The following is a 12,920-nucleotide window of genomic DNA, read 5'->3' on the forward strand; positions in this document are numbered from 1 at the left end:
GCAAAGTGGAATGATGGTCTCCAGAGGCTGGGAGGAGAGAAAAATGGAGACTGCTATTTAGTAGGTATAAAATTTCAGTTATGGAAGATAAATAACTTTGAGAGTTCTGCTGTACAATAGTGTCCCACAGTTAACGACACTGTATTATACACTTAAAAATGTGTTAAGCGTTCTTAGCACAATTAAAAAATAAAACAATTGCATATGTATTTGGGGGTCTATTTCTAGATTTTCTATTTTGTTGTATTGTCTATTCTTATGTCAGTATCACCCTATCTCAAACCTTATAGTATGTCTTGAATTAAAGTATACAAGTGTTCCAAATTTGTTTATACATTTTCAAATATCTGGCCATTCTAAGTCCTTACATAGCCATATACATATAGAATTTGTTTCTCTCTCTCTCTCTCTGACAAACACACTCATATCCTCACTGGATCACAAACTGTCATGCATTGTCTTGCCATTGGCCTTGGTTTCAGGTAGGCTGAGATCTCAATCGTTCAAGCTTTAGGAGAGTAAGGAGGCAGGATCAATGGAAGAAAACTATTACTTTTAATAATAATGATCCATGCCTTGCTGCAAAAATAATTTTATAAAAAAATCATATTCCAGGGGTGCCTGGGTGACTCAGTCGTTAAGCGTCTGCCTTTGGCTCAGGTCATGATCCCAGCATTCTGGAGCCCCGCATCAGGCTTCCTGCTTGGCGGGAAGCCTGCTTCTCCCTCTCCCACTCCCCCTACTTGTGTTCCCTCTTTCACTGCCTCTCTCTCAGTCAAATAAATAAATAAATAAAATCTTTTTTAAAAAATCATATTCCAGGGAATTTTGGCACTTAGATGAATTAATCACAATTCATAGGATTGTACATTTTAGATCATATGAATATAATAATTCAAATCTATTCATTATTTGGAAAATTGCTGACTGAATAAGTGTGTATTTAAGCAACTTCTGATTTTTTTTTAAAAATGGGTCACTAGATCATTGCTTCTAATTAGCAATGAGAGAAAACAAAATTATTATTTGTGGATACAGTTGAAACAGCATTTGTATGGAGGTAACTACCTTCACAATGATGAGGTTGGGGAATATAGGTGAGGTTCAGTGGGGTGGAGTCCGGAGCCGACCACCAAGAAAGAATTCTTGAGGCATCTTTGGTGCAAAATTGGTGGTTTATTAAAGCACGGGGACAGGACCCATGGACAGAAAGAGCTGCTGCCCTGGGTTGTGAGAGGTGGCTGTTATATACCCTAGGGTTGGGGGAGGTAAGGGAACAGGGAGGCTGAGAAAATACTTTCATATGTTAAAGAAGACTCACAGGATACTGGAGGCCTTGCCATTGTCAAGTTAGGTTGTTTTTCCCTCTAGCAAGGCGTTAACATTAAGATGGTTGGGAACTTCCTGGAGGCTTCAGATTATAAGGACATTTAATTGTATCTACGTTCCCTTCTGGAAGCCAGGTTATTGGTAGAAATGCTTCTGTTCTTGTAAACTGCTAAGACATTTGTAAACTGAGGGAGACTTAAGTCTTGCAGGATTGTGGTCTCTATAGGTTAACTATTTCTTTGTCCTTTAGGGCAGCCGGGAGTGCCTGAGGAATGTCATATACATCCCATGGCAGGGGGGGGGGGACGGTTGCGGGGTGTCAGTTTCTGCTTTGTCCTCAGCTTGCCTTCTGTTCCCTCATCAACAACACTTATTCCCACTGCTTGTTTGCTCCACATGGTGTCACTGGGCAGGAACAAACCCCCTGTTTCTCTTATCTGATCCGTCCACTACATTCCTGTAAGCAGGCAGGTTCCATGCCTCTCTTCTATCTCCTAGAGCTTCACTTCACCAGTAATCTACTCATTAGCCCCTGTAGCTTGAATCTCATTTCTTTCCTGGGCACCCTTAGTCTCTGCCCCTTCATGGCTCTCCACCCAACCCACTACACCAGGCTTCATGAACTCTTCTATGTCACAAAAAAGAAAGAAAACATTTGCCCTTAAATAATCTCTCTTGGATGAGATTTTTGAATGTTGTGCTTTTATTTGTTTGTTATTATTGGAATGAACCAGTTTGAGTGAACACTTTCTATATGGAGATATTTGATTTGCAAGTTCCTGTCCGTTAGATTGCCACACAGCCAGTGAAAAATATTTATTAATACAAAGAATTTATCATTTAATTCAATGCAATAGGAAAAACCTGTGGTATTTGATGAGGGAACAGAAGGCAAGCAGAGTACAAAGCATAAACTGACACCCTATAACCTCCCCCCACCCCCAGTCCTGGATGGGGCACATGTGATATTCTTCCCAGAAGCTCCCAACTGTCTTAATGCTAATGCCTTCCTAGAGGGAAAAACAACCTTCACTTGACAATGGCAAGGCCTCTGGTATCCTGCGAGTCTTCTTTAACATATGAAAGTACTTTCTCGACTTCTCTTTTTCCTTACCCCCCCCAACCCCCTAGTATATAATCAGCCACCCCTCACAACCCAGGGCAGCAGTTTTTTCTGCACACGTGTCCTGTCCCTGTGCATTAATAAACCACCATTTTGCACTAAACACGCCTCAAGAATTCTTTCTTGGTGGTTGGCTCTGGACTCCACCCCACTGAACCTCACCGATATTCCAAAACAAGATCAGTACTCAATCCCATATTTGCTCACCAGACATAACTGACCAAATCCTAAAGCTGAGGCTGACCTGTGTCTCCACTTCATTCTAGAATTGCTCCTGGTCTTGTGGTTTCTTCCTTCAAGCTCAAAAATACACACATTTAGAAAATGATTTAGTATAATGAAATTGAAAGGTTTTTGTCTCTTTCACATAATGAGTAGAACTATTTACAAACTCAGGCAAATCATTTTGCCTCCCAGTTTCTTCCTCACTAAAATAGAGTTTGCCTCAATACATGTCTCTTAACCAGAAATTTGCATCATAATCACCATAGCATTTGCAAAACACACAAGTGCCCTGGCCACACTACCAGACATTTGAATGTGGTGAGTCTGGATAGGGGCCTGAGCTTATATATACTTACAAAGGATCTTAGACAATTTTAATGACCATTAAAGTTGAGTCAGTGGTTTCGATCAAGGATTTTCAAACTTTAGTGTCCATGAGAATTACCCAGAGCATTTGTTAAAACACAAATTGCTGAGCCTCACTCTCAGAATTCTGATTCACTAGATCTGAAGAGATCAAGAATCTGTATTTACAACAAGTTTCCAGGTGCTGCTTAATGCTACTGGTCTGAGGACAACAACTGAGAACTCTGCTATAGATCCATGTCGTTCAAGTTTGGTTCAATATTAGAATTACCTATTAAGTTCTAAAAAATCCTAATAACCATATCGTACCCCAGATCAATTAGCTTACACCCCCAGGAAGTAGGACATAGGCAGCATTATTTTCCAAAGCTCCCCAGATACCTGTGAAACACAGCCAATGAAGAGATCTATTAGTTTACCAACTCTCAGCTATTAATTCTCAGATCCTTTGAGACTGTGCTGTAGACTGATAATAAGTCCAGATAACAACCAGTGAGAATCAGAATCTCTCCAGTAGTAAGACCTGAGTTTTAGGAAAAAGTAGACTATGAAGACTTAAATTCTATTCTTTAAGCTTCCAATGGAGCAATTAAAAAAATTCCCCATAGTGTCCAAAGTTATCTTAATTGGGATTTGAAAACAAAGCATTAGTTAATAAGAAACAATTTCTGTGCTTCCTTCTGGTGTGTGTGTGTGTGTGTGTGTGTGTGCATACATATGTACTCCACTCAACATCTAGACATCTTATGGGAAGGAGAGATAGGTAAATTAACATATATATATATATATATATATATATATATATATATATATACACAATTAACAATAAAAACAATTAACAATAAAATTGTTAATATATATATATACACACATATATATACACACACACATATATATATCCTCTCAGTTTCTTCCTAACTAAAATAATTATATATTAGTCTTCCTCCTGAAATACACTAATTATATATCATTGTTTCCAGTTGGCAGTTCTTATCAAAAGAAACAAACCCTGTGCTATTCTGAGCTTGTGTTTTTCCTGGTACACACTGGAACAGTTAGAATCAGAGAAGTTCAGCTGGAAGGTAACCTGATGAGTGACTTTGCCAAAGCAGAAAAGTGCAACTTTTGATGGTTTTTCTTAAATTTTTAAGGAAAACAAATGATTCAGTCTTTCTGTTGCTTATTCAAGCTAGGATTTTGATATCCTATTCAATTGATAGAATTATTCTTGGAATAGATACTAATGCTATGAAGACATGCGGCAGGTTTGAAGTTTCAGAGTTGATAGTTACGAAGAGAGCACGAAGTAGATAGAGCAGAAGTGAACTGGAGATCCTAACTCATACCCCTGGGGGCTTCATGAATTGGCAGCTGAGGAGGTGCAGGGCCTCTTCCAGATATGTCCTCTGCTTTTACAGTGATTGACAGACAAACAAGTCTGCACACCTCCTGCATCTGGTGTCTGTTTGGTACAGTGTTTGTGGAAGGTTGGCAGTAATAAGTGGGTGCCTGTTGTCATCTAGAAGGTGCACCACACTTCAAGGAGCAGATACACAGGGTGGGTTTTTCCCCAGAATCCAAAAATACTCCATAGTATCCCAGTATCCTCAGTCCGGTCTCTTGGGGGAACAACAACAGTTAGAGGAGAAGACTAGAACAACTGCAAAGGACACTGTCTGTTTCTAAAGTGTCATGGAACATATAAAATGGATACAGTGGGAAGTATGGGGGAATGTAGGGAATTTAAAATATGAAGCCATGTAGACGAGACTGCGAAGATGGCAGAATAAGAGGACCCTATCTTACCTCATCCCGTGAATACGACTAGTTAACACTCACATCAACACAAATAACTCAGAAAAGGACATGAAGACTGGGAGAACGAACTCCTCAACCAAAAGTAGCGAAGAGGCCATATCAAAGAGTGTAGGAAGGGTAGAGAAGCAGTGGAGAGTTAAATGGACTCATGAGCCATCCACAGTTGGGAAGAAGTGGTGGCCACAGAGAAGGGGGAGAAACAGACTGTCATATCAGGGCACCTGTGCTGGGAAGAAGAATCTTCATAACATTTGGCTTTGAAAGAGAGAGGGGCAGAATTTCCTGAGTTCTTTCAACCAGATGGACTTAAAGCCTGTAATTAAAAAAATCAGTGGGGTCAGTTTTAGGAGAGCCTAAGGGGAGTAGAAAGATGAGTCACCACCCTTAAAGAGACAGCATGACAAACAGCCCACAGAGATACTGAGTAGAAGTGGCAGTTTGAAAAACACCTGGGGCAAATGGGAGGGAAAGCTATTTGATCATCTCAGAACATGTAAAAATACACTACATGGAATAAATAGCAGGCTAGAGAAAGTGGAGGAATGAATTAATAACCTGGAAGACAGAATAGTGGAATGTAATCAAGCTGAACATGTGAGACAAAAAAGTGTGCAAAATGAGAATAGACTTAGGAAACTCAGTGATTCCATCAAGCATAATGAGATTCACATTCCATCAGGCATAATAACATTCACAGAAGAAAAGAGAGAAAATGATGCAGAATATTTATTTGAAGAAATAATAGCTGGAAAATTCCCTATTCTGGGGAAGGAAATAGATATCTAGATCCAGGAAGCACATTGATCCCCAAACAACATCAACCAAAGGAGGGCCACACCAAGACACATAGTAATTAAAATGGCAAAGAGGAGAGACAAAGAAAGAACTTTAAAAGCAGTAAGAGAAAAGAAGACAGTTACATCCAAGGGAAAGCCCATTAGTCTATCAGAGAATTTTTCAGCAGAAACTTTCAAGACCAGAAGAGAGTGGCATGATATATTCAAAGTGCAGAAAAGGAAAAGTCTACAGCCAAGCATATCCAGCAAGGCTCATTCAGAATAGGTAAATGAAAACCAAAGGAGTTCATGACCACTGAATCAGTCTTACAAGAAATGTTACAGGGGACTCCTTGAGTGAAAGGAAGGACCGTAAGTGAGAGTATGAAAAGTGGGAAACACAAAAGCAGTAACAATAAGAACATCTGTAAAAATCAGTCAAGGATACATAAAATAAAAGGATGTAAAGTATGACACCATACACTTAAAATGTGAGTGGGGAGAGGAGTAAAGAATGGATTCAAACTCAAATGACCATCAACTTAATATAGACTGCTATACACAAAAAAGTTTATATAAAAAGCTAATGATAACCACAAATCAAAAACTACTAATAGGCATGCAAAGAGTAAAGAGAAAGGAATCCAAGTTTATCACTAAAGAAAGCCAAAGATCCAAGAAAGAGAGTAAGAGAAAAAGGATCAAAGGAAAACTACAAAAACAACCACAAGCCAGTAACAAAATGACAATAAATACATTTTTAACAATAATTACTTTAAATGTAATTTATTACTAAACACTCTAATCAAAAGATATTGGGTGACAGAATGGATAAAAAAAAAAAAAAAGACCCATCTATATACTGCCTATGAGAGACTTATTCCAGAACTAAAGACACAGATTGAAAGTGAGGAGATGGACAAACACTTATCATGCAAATGGAGGTCAAAAGAAAGCAGAGTAGCACTACTTATATTGACAAAGTAGACTTTAAAACAAAGATTATAGAAAGAAAAAAAGAAGAGCACTATGTAATAATAAAGGGAACAATCCAACAAGAAGATATAACAATTGTAAACATTTATGTGCCCAACATGGGAGCACCCAAATGCATAAAACAGTTAATAACAGACACGAAGAACCTAATTGATAGCAATACAATGATAGTTAGGGACTTTAAAACCCTACTTACATCAATGGACAGATTATCCAAACAGAAAATAAGAAGGAAACAGTGACTTTGAATGACACACTGTACCAGAAGGATTTAACAGATATATTCAGAAAATTCCTTCCTAAAACTGCAGAACACACATTCTTTTCAAGTACACATGGAACAGTCTCCAGAATAGATCTCATACTGGGGCTTGAAACAAGTCTCAATCAATTCAAAAAGATTGCACTTTTTCTGACTACAACATTATGAAACTAGAAGTCACACACTAGAAAAAAATCTGGAAAGACCACAGATACAGGGAGATTAAATAACATGCTACTAAACAATTAATGGGTCAACCATGAAATCAAACAGAAATAAAAAATTATAAGGAGACATGGAGTGCCTAGGTGGCTCAGTCAGTTAAGTGGCTGACTCTTGATTTTGGCTTAGGTCATGATCTCAGGGTCCTGGGATAAAGCCCTGTGTCAGGCTGTGCACACAGCAGGGAGTCTGCTAGAGGATTCTCTCTGCCTCTCCCTCTGCCCCTCCCTACATTCATGTTCTCTCTCTCTCAAATCTCTTTCGATAGATAGATGATGATAGATAGATGATAGATAGGTAGATAGATAGATAGATAGATATAGATATAGATTGAGAGAGAGAGAAATGAAAATGAAGAAAACAATGGTCCAAAATCTTTGGGATTCAGCAAAAGCCATTTTAAGAAGGTAATTTATAGCAACACAGGTTTACCTCAAGAAGTAAGAAAAATGGCAAATAAACACCAAACCTTACATTGAAAGGAGCTAGAACAAGATCAACAAACAAAACCCCAAACCAGCAGAAGGAAGGAAATAATAAAAATTAGAGCTGAAATAAATGACATAGAAAATACTACTACTACTAATAACAACAACAACAACAACAACAACAATAATAATAATAATAAAAACAGATCAGTGAAACCAGGAGCTGGTTCTTTGAAAATATCAAATTGACAAACCTTTAGCCAGAGTCATCAGAGATAGAGGTAGAGATAGAGATAGAGAGAGATTAGTAAAATAAAAAGATCAAAATGAAAAAGGTGGCATAAGAACTGACACCACAGAAATACAAAGGATTGTAAAAGAATATTATGCAAAAGTATATGTTAACAAATTGGACAATCTAGAAGAAATGGATAAATTCCTAGAAACATATAATCTACCCAAACTGAAGCAGGAAGAAATAGAAAATGTGAACAGACTGATTACCAGCAATGAAATTGAATCAATAATCAAAAAATTCTCAACAAACAAAAGTCTATGACCAGAAGGTTTTTTTACAGGTGAGTTCTACCAAACACTTAAAGAAGAGTTAATACCTATTCTTTTCAAGCTATTCCAAAATGTAGAAGAGGAAGGAAACCTTCCAAATTCATTCTAAGAGAGCAGCATAAGGCTAATACCAAAATCAGAAAAATACACCACATAAAAAAAGAAAACTATAGACCAATAACTCTGATGAACATAGATGCAAGAATCCTCAGCAAAATACTAACAAACCTAATACAACAATACATTAAAAAAATCTTTCGCCACAAGCAAGTGGGATTTATCCCCAGGATGGGAGGGTGGTTCAGTATCCATCCATTAATCAATATGGTACATTGCATCAATAAGACAAAGGATAAGAAACATATGATCATTTCAATAGCTGTAGAAAAAGCATATGACAAAAGTTATCTGTTAATGATAAAAACTCTCAAAAAAAGTAGGTTTAGAGGGAACACACCTCAACATAATAAAGGCTTTTTATGAAAACCCCATAGCATCATACTTATCATAGCATCATACTCAATGGGATGAAGCTGAGAGCTTTTCCCCTTAAGGTCATGAACAAAACAAAGATATCCACTTTCACCATTATTATTTAACATTGTACCGCAGTAATCAGGCAACAAAAAGAAACAGAAGGCATCCAAATTGGAAGAAGTAAAACTTTCACTATTTGCAGATGACATGATGTTATATATAGGAAACCCAAAAGACTCCAAGAAACTACTAGAACTGATACATAAATTCAGTAAAGTCACAGGATACAAAATCAACTTATAGAAATCCATTGCATTTCTATATGTTAACAATGAAGCTGCAGAGAAAAATTAAAAAACACTCCCATTTATAGTCACCAAAAATAATAAGATAGCTAGGAATAAACTTAACCAAAGAGATGGAAAACCTGTATTCTGAAAACTATATAGTATTGATGAACGAAATTGAAAGTGACACAGAGAAATGAAAAGACATTCCATGCCCATGGATTGGAAGAACAAATATTGTTAAAATGTCTGCACTACCCAAAGGAATTTACAGGTTTAATACAATACCTATCAAAATAGCAACAATATAGTTCACAGAAGTGAAATATGCTATGTCAACAAGCAATCCTAAAATTTGATCCCAAAATAATGAAAGCAATCTTGAAAAAGAAAAACAAATCTGGGAGCATCCCAATTCCAGACTTAAAGTTATATTACAAAGCTGTAGTAATCAAAACAATATGGTACTGGCACAAAATAGATCCATTGATCAATGGAACAGAATAGAAAGCCCAGAAATAAACCCAAAACTATATGGTCAATAATCTTCAACAAGGCAGGAAAGAATATCCCATGGGAAAAAGACAGTCTCTTCAACAAATGGTGTTGAGAAAACCAGACAGTTACATGGAAAAGAATGAAACTGGACCACTTTTTTACACCATACATAAAATAAACTCAAAATGAATTAAAGACCTATATAAGGCATGAAACCATAAGAATCCCAGAAGAGAGCACAGGTAGTAATGTCTCTGACATCAGCTGTAGCAGCATTTTTCTAGAAATTTCTCCTGAGGCAAGGGAAACAAAAGCAAAAATAAACTATTGGGATTACATCAAAACAAAAAACTCCTGCACAGGAAAGGAAATAACCAGCAAAACCGGAAGACAATCTACTGAATAGGAGAAGATATTTGCAAATGATATATCTGATAAAGGATTAGTATCCAAAAAAATATAAAGAACTTATACAACTCAACACCCAAAACCTAAATAATCCAATTAAAAAATGGGCAGAAGACAGTAACAGATATTTCTTTGATGAAAACAGTCAGATGATCAATAGACACATGAAAAGCTGCTCAACATCACTCGTCATCAAGGAAATACAAATCAGAACTACAATGAGATCACATTATAAATATCAGAATGGCTAAAATAAAAAAACAAACACACACACACACACACAAGAAACAACAAGTGCTGGCAAGGATGTAGAGAAAAAGGAATCTTTGTGCACAGTTGTGTAAACTGTTGTAGCCACTGTGGAAAACAGTATAGAGGTTCCTCCAAAAGTTGCAAATAGAACTACCCTATGATCCAGTAACTTCACTACCATGTATTTACCTAAGAAATATGAAAACAGTAATTCAAAGAGATATATGAACCCCTATGTTTATGACAGCATTACTTACAAAAGTCAAATTTTGACTAGTTACAATAGTCAAATTATGTAAGCAGCTCAAGTGTCCACCAATAGATGAATGCATAATGAAGAAGTGGTTATGTAAATATATAAATCTCTCTCTATATATTTATATATATGATGTTATATGTGAACCTTATGATAATCATGGAGGAAAAAAAACTTGTAGAAAATACACAAAAGAAAATGAGAAAGGAATCTAAATGTAACACTAAAGAAAGCAATCAAACCATAAAGGAAGAGAGAAAGAGAAGAAAGGAACTTCAAAAATAATAAACAATTAACAAAATTGTAATAACTACAGACCCACCAATAATTACTTTAAATGAAAATGGACTAAATTAACCAAAGGGCATGGAGTGGCTGAATGGATTTAAAATGCAAGACCCATCTATATGCAGCCTACAAGTGATTAACTTCAGAAGTAAGGAGAGGGGCACCTGGGTGACTCTGTCAGTTGAGTGTCTGACTCTTGATTTTGGCTCAGGTCATGATCTTAAGGTTGCGAGATAGAGCCCCATGTGGGGTTCTGCACTGGGCATGGAGTCCCCTTGGGATTCTTCCTCTCCCTTTGCCCCGCCCCCCCCCCCCCCCCCCCAGCTCTCTGTCATGATCTTTCTTTAAAAAAAGTGAGAATGAAGAGAGGTTGAATGAGGAAAGCTGGTATAGCTATACTCATGTAAGTCAAAACAGACTAAAACAAAGACTATAATAAAAGACAAAGAAGGGTACTACATAATGATAAAAGGGTCAATCAAGAAAGAAGACACAATTCATATAAATATATATGCACTCAACATAAGAGCACCAGAGCATATAAAGCAAATATTAGCAGATGAAAAGAGACAAGTTGAAAGCAATACAATACTAGCAGGGGACTTTAACACCCTACTTACAGCAATGGATAGATAGATCATTCAGACAGAAAATCAATAAGAAAATATTAATCTCAAAAGACATTAAGTCAGTTAGATGTAATAGATAAATATAGAACATTCCATCCAAAAGCAGCAGAATACACATTCTTCTCAAGTTCACATGGGACATTCTCTAGGATAGGTCACATGTTGGTCCACAAAGAAGTCTTAATAAATTCAAGAAGATTGAAATCGTATCAAGCATCTTCTCAGATTACAACGGTATGAAACTAGAAATCAGTTACAATATAAAAACTGGAAAAAACACAAAAACATGGAGAATAAATGACGTGTTACTCATCAACCAATAGGCCTTCAAAGAAATCAAAGAAGAAATAAAAAAGAAGAAAAAACTAGAAATCCATGGACTGCAGCAAAAATCTGTTCTAAGAAGTTAATGGCAATGCAGGCTTACCTCAAGAAACAAGAAAAAAATCTCAAATTCTCTAACCTTACAGCTAAAGGAATTGTAAAAAGAAGAACAAACAAAGTGCAAGATACTAGTAAGAAGAAAATAATAAAGATCTGAATGGAAATAAATTAAATAGAGGCTAAAAAGACACTGAAAAAAAATCAATAAACCAAAGAGCAGTTTCTTTGAAAAGATAAAATTGACAGACATTTAGCCAGATTCATGAAGAAAAAAAATAGAAGTTTCAAGTAAATAAAATCAGAATGAAAGAGCAGAAGTTATCATTGACATCACACAGAAACACAAAGGATCATAAGAGACTACTATGAACAGCTATGTGTTGAAAAAAATCAACAATGTAGAAGAAATGGATAAATTCCTAGAAACACACAATCACCCCAGACTGAATCAGGAAGAAATAGAAAGCTTGAACAGACTAGTTACTAGAAAGGAAATTGAATAGTAACAAAAAAATCTCCCAACATGCAACAGTCCAGGACCAGAGGGCTTCATGATGAATTCTTCCAAACATTCAAAGAAAGATTTAATACATATCCTTCTAAACTTTTCAAATACTTAAAGAGGAAGGAATGTTTTCAAACATATTTCATGAGTCCAACATTACTTTGATACCAAAACGAGACAAGGACATCCATAAAAAGAAAATTACAGGTCAATATCCTTGATGAAAAAAGATGCAAAATCCTCAAGAAAATATTAACAAACCAAATTCAACAATAACTTTAAAGATTGTATATCATGATCAAGTGGATTTATTCCATCAAACATGATTGACTTTAAGTTAGACTGCAAAGCTATAGTAATCAAAACAGTATGGTACTGACACAAAAACTGAAGTACAGGTCAATGGAACAAAATTGAGAGCCCAGAAATCAACCCACACATATACAATTAATTTATGACAGAAGAGCCAAGAACATAGAGTGGAGAAATGTTGTTGGGATAAGTAGACAGCCACATGCAAAAGAATGAAACTAGATTACTATCTCACACCATAGACAAAATTTAACTAAAAGTGGATTAAAGATTTGAATATAAGATCTGAAACCATAAAATATGTAGAAGAAGACATAGGCAATAAGCTCCTTGACATTGGCCTTAGTGATGTTTTGGTGGATCTGAATCCAAAGTCAAGAGAAACAAAAGCAAAAATAATCAAGTGGGACTACACCAAATTAAAAGCCTTCTGCACAGCAAAAGAAATCAACAAAATGAAAAGGAAACCTACCTAATGGGAGAAAATATTTACAAATCATACATCTGATAAG

The sequence above is a fragment of the Ursus arctos genome, unplaced genomic scaffold (genome assembly GCF_023065955.2).
Source record: "Ursus arctos isolate Adak ecotype North America unplaced genomic scaffold, UrsArc2.0 scaffold_22, whole genome shotgun sequence".
Taxonomy (NCBI): Eukaryota; Metazoa; Chordata; class Mammalia; order Carnivora; family Ursidae; genus Ursus; species Ursus arctos.